At 39.6% G+C, this 5,054-nt stretch overlaps 1 protein-coding gene across 3 annotated transcripts in view; it reads left to right on the plus strand.

Annotated features, from left to right (window-relative positions):
• The first annotated feature begins 942 nt into the window (after positions 1 to 942).
• SCP2 (sterol carrier protein 2) overlaps positions 943 to 5,054 on the plus strand; it is a 97,123-nt gene continuing 93,011 nt past the window's right edge. Inside the window, exons 1-2 of one of the 3 annotated variants that reach the window (XM_017504385.2) lie at positions 943 to 1,079; positions 2,180 to 2,251. The gene's annotated coding sequence lies outside the window, so the exon portion shown is untranslated. The remainder of the gene's footprint in view (positions 1,080 to 2,179; positions 2,252 to 5,054) is intronic. The other 2 variants (XM_017504383.2, XM_017504384.2) reach the window with 2 other exon arrangements.

Raw genomic sequence — 5,054 nt, forward strand, 5'->3', positions numbered from 1 at the left:
CCTTTCCTTCCCTTCCCCCTCTTCCCTTCCCGCATTCCTTTCCCTTCCCTCCTTCCTTTCCCTTCCCCCTTCCCTTCCCTTCCCCCCATTCCCTTCCCTTTCCCCCTTCCCTTTCCCCCATTCCCTTCCCTTCCTCCCTTCCCTTTCCCCCATTCCCTTCCCTTCCTCCCTTCCCTTCCCCCCTTTCCTTTCCCTTTCCCCCTTTCCCTTCCCTGCCCCCCTTCCCTTCCCTTTCCCCCCTTCCCTTCCCTTCCCCCCTTCCCCTCCTCTTCTTCTCCCCTTCCCTTCCCTCTTCCGTCTGTCTCACTCTGTCACCCAGGCTGGAGTACAATGGCTCTGTCTTGGCTTACTGCAACCTCTGCCTCTGGGTTCCAGCGATTCTCCTGCCTCAGCCTCCGGAGGAGCTGGGATCACAGGCGTGTACCACCATGCCTGGCTAGTTTTTGTATTTTTGGTAGAAACAGGGTTTCACCATGTTGTCCAGCCTGGTCTTGAACTCCTGATCTCAAGTGATCTGCCCACTTTGGCCTCCCAAAGTGCTGGAATTACAGGCATGAGCCACCATGCCCAGCCATCCTTAACACTTTCCACTTTGTGCTTTAACCTATGTCAGACCAAATTATTTACAGTTCCTCCACAGAGAAAAAACTGCTGTATTCTCTCACTTCTAGACCTTTACTCCAAAATTTTCTTCTCTTTCACTTTGCTAACTCCTACTCATCCTTAGGGAGTTAATTTAAATGGCAGTTTCTCTGGGAAGCCTTTCTTGTCCTCCCTCCAAGTCTGGGTAGATGTCTCTGCCAAGACATTCTGTACTTCTGACATTGTAATGTTTATCAGTCTTAGGTTAGACTGGAAGCACGCTGAGGGCGAGGATTTTATATTATTTATTATTAAACTCTAGGAACACAAGAGGTGCTGAACGTATTTTTGTTTGAATGAGTAGTGAATGAATAGATTTTTATTGGTAGAACATGTAACTGTACTTGTTTATATTTATTATCTCTTTCTATATCTCTAGTTCAAGAAGCCTGGAGCTGAGAATTCAAGCGACTACCCTGACTTGGCAAGAGAAGCAGGTAGCATAGAACATTTAGATCTTTGAACATTCATAGTTTATTAGGTGGTTTCTCTTGATTTCATGGGTGGGATAGCCTTGCAAGCACAAAAGGAATCCCAGGCAAGGGAGAAAAACCTGTGTGGAGAAATGCCTAGTGACTCACCTTAAGAGGGAAAGGGAGAAGAGCTTGGATACTTAGCAACTGCATAGCCAGAGCAGAGAGTGGCTTACAATTTTATGTGCTATCCAACTACCTGTTGAGATGGTTAAGGGATCTGTGGGAGAGAGAAGCAGGGTCATTAAAAGGGATAACATCATCCTGTAGCAGGATAAGCCTCAGACAAAACCTCCCACACACCAGATTTAAAGAAGGAAATGGCTTTATTTGGCCAGGAGCATCAGCAGACTTGTGTCTCAAGAACGGAGCTCCCCAACAAAGAAAATCCTAGCCCTTTTAAAGGCTTACAATTCTAGAAAGTACATGTGAGAGGGTGGTGATTGATGAAGTAGGCATGGGGTATGTGACCAGGTGGGGCTTTGAGCAAGATTGAATGAGAACAATGGAGGGTGTTTCTCCATGTTATGGCTTTGATCTATAGGTAGGATTGCGATTAAAGATGGGGGTTTAATCTTTAACCTTGCCAACCAACCTTGCCACTGACTTCATGCTTGCTATGTCTCAACTTTTACTTCCTCCTCCTTTGAGACAAGAGACAGAAAAGAGGGGTCTCTTCCCTCAATTCTAGTATGTGTTAACTTCAGGAGTTCTAACAAATTAGCATCTTCCTTTCCTGGAAAAGGGATAATCACATTCAAAATGTATTAAATGCCTGTATGGTGGTTTTCTTCACTTCACTGAGCCAACATAGAGAATTCTTTTTCTGCCACTAGGCTACTGCATGACTAAAGGGGCTGACACAGTTTGTTATTGTTTATTCTAATGAGTATTAGTACTTTTGAGCAAAAGACAGGTGAATACTAGTGTGAGTGGAACTAACAGGGAGAAGGATCTACAGGTGTATGGGTCCTGGTTCTCTAAGTATTCAGCATGCTTCTTAATTTTTACTCACCTAAAATAAATACTTAAAGAACTTTTTGATAAAACCTTTGTTTTTACAGGCCAGAAGGCTTTAGCTGATGCACAGATCCCTTATTCAGCAGTGGACCAGGCATGTGTTGGATATGTTTTTGGTATGTATTAAACTATGTATTCTAAAATTTGTTTACCTAAATCTAGCAGCAACTACATAAACAATGCAGAGGCATTTGTGAATTTTAACCCTCAAAACTCAGAATTCATTCAATTATGTTTGTATTGAAGAAAAAAGGAAAAAACTCTCAGAATTCAAAGTCTGATTTAAGGTAATTACCATCATTTATAGATTTCCATTATGTGTCAATCTAGTGTAATTTTTCTTTTTTTTTTTTTCTTTTTTTATATATTTTTATTTTTTTAAATCCTAGTGTAAGTTTTCTTTTGGTGACTATTCCAAATCATACTGCAAAGATCTTCTTTGGTCTTTTTAAAAATAGCATAGTATTTCATTGATAAATGTATTATAATTTATTTAATCTGTTCCCTTTCAATAGATATTTAAAAGTTCCGGTCTTTTCACAGCATTTAAAAAATACTAATTGTCAAATAAATATTGAATATATTCAAGGTATAAATAAGATGATTTATGTATACATTGTATAATAATTACCACAATCCAATTAATCAGTGCATTCATTACCACCCATGCTGTGCATTAGATCCACAGAACTCGTTCATCTTATAACTGAAAGTTTGTACCATTTGACTAACATCTCTGTTTCCCCTAACCCCTGCAGCTTTTTTTTTTTGGCAAAGGGGTGGGGTGTGTGTGGGAACCCCTACATCATTTTAAATGATTATATGATATTCTACTCTTGGAGATCTAATACAGCTTATTTAGAAATAGTAATGATATTTTATTTCTAATTTCTAGTTACAAAAATACTGTAAATATTATAATAGTATTATTAAAATACTATAGTAGGTGTTACTGTAGATGAATCTTTGTGCCTATCTGCCAAGACCAGCTCGGTTGTGGAGATCCCCAATCCAGGTGGTGCTGAAGGAATTAAGAGTCAGACACAGAGATAGAGTGCAAAGGTGGGCTCGGGGCTGACAGCATTCCCAGCTGAGAGCCAAGAGCAGACTCTGACCTACGGATTTATTCTTTACACTCCAGTGATAATTTTAACAAGCAGATGCTGTGTGTTCTTTCATGAAGGTAAACTAACCAGGCAGCTAGTGTATGTTCACTATAGGTTAAAGATAAACTAGAAAGCATTATTTAGGAGAGTATAATGGAGGCAGAGTCACATATCCTGTGTTTAAAGAACAAGTTCATCTGGTGTAAGATGTATTATTTACTATCTTGGAATTCCCTGAGCAGTTTTCTGCTTGGGGGCAAGCTTGGTTTTCCTTGCTGTCGCTCTCAGCAAACAGTGTAATCTCTCACACACATCTGCACTTGTTATCAGCCTGTCCCCCTTTGTTTTTCTGCAAAGCTAGGTAAGCAAGCACAGCTTCATCTTGGTGAGCTATTTCTCTGAGGATTCGGAATCCACATCTGCAGACTACACAAAGAGAAATAAGACAAATTAATAACACAATCATAACAGCAGCCATAAATCCTCCAAGTGTTTTTACCCAAGTCACAGAATTCAGGGCTGCTATTCCATCAGCAGCTCCCTCAACTACCTCAGTTTCTGGAATTAAAGTCAAATGTGCTTGAGAGGCTTGAAAAACTTGTTCCTTTTGTTTTGTTATATCAAGTGATAAATTTTCAGCATGCCCTTCCAAGCGATGCTTTATTTTTTCTCAGTCATGTTCAATTTCATTATAAGGATAAGGAGTGATACAATAATCAGAAGTATTCCAATCACACTGTAATTGAATTCTGTACTCTAACTACCCTGTCCCCTAACCAGAGAACAGCTTGTCTAAGATCATTAATCTGATTAGCTATATTTTGATTTGTCTTTGTTTGAGAATTCCACAGCAAGCTAGAGTTTTTCTGCCAGTTATTAACAAACTTGGCTGTTTGTACTAATGAATGCAGAGCCACTCCTGCCACAGCGGCTATAACTGTGACTGCAAACAGACCCATAATGATTAAAATTAAGGTTGTAATGAATCTTCTGGTACATTTTAGAACCTTTTGTAAACTATCAGCGAGAATATATATGGATGGAGATACTTCCCAGGGGTGAGATATTTTTGCTGGTAGCCATATTCCCTCTTGGGCTCTCACCAGTAATATAGAGTTGTAAGAGTCAAACATAGAGGTATTAATTCAAGAAAACAATTTACAATTTTGACATGTTACCTTGGAGTTAAGAAAATTGATCTGTAACCTTCCCACTACTAAAGGATAAGGAGGTTTAACACAGCTTTGAATCCAAAGAATTCTATTTTTTATAAATTCTAATGAATAATAATGATTGGAACAGGATCCTCTATCATTTCCTTCCCAGATCTTATTGGTTTCAGGACCATAAATAGTTTCCAAAGTTCTTTTTGTTCAGTTCCCAGTTTTGGCCAAATCATTCTTGGTTGTGGTCCTACCATGCCCCCATTTCTTCATATAATAGGGGCATTTGTTTCAGTGTGTATTGACTCAGAACTGTTATAACTTTTTGTATACTATTTAAGTAAATCTGTGTGATGACAAGAGGGCTGACTGGTGCAATTAATGCTAAATATCCCCTAAGGGGACCAATCAATAATAATCTATAGGAATCATTATGCAGCACCTCAGCCTCTGTTGAAACACAATCTTCCCAAATTAATATTCTAAATTTAGAGGACCACTCTTTATTTTGTTTGCATTTAGGTGTTGGGGTGGGGGCAAAACATAGTTATTTCCTGAATTATTATAAAAAATACTAAAGCCAGGGGGCCGGGCGCGGTGGCTCAAGCCTGTAATCCCAGCACTTTGGGAGGCCGAGGCGGGTGGATCAC

Source organism: Cebus imitator, unplaced genomic scaffold, assembly GCF_001604975.1.
Source record: "Cebus imitator isolate Cc_AM_T3 unplaced genomic scaffold, Cebus_imitator-1.0 Scaffold322, whole genome shotgun sequence".
Classification (NCBI taxonomy): Eukaryota; Metazoa; Chordata; class Mammalia; order Primates; family Cebidae; genus Cebus; species Cebus imitator.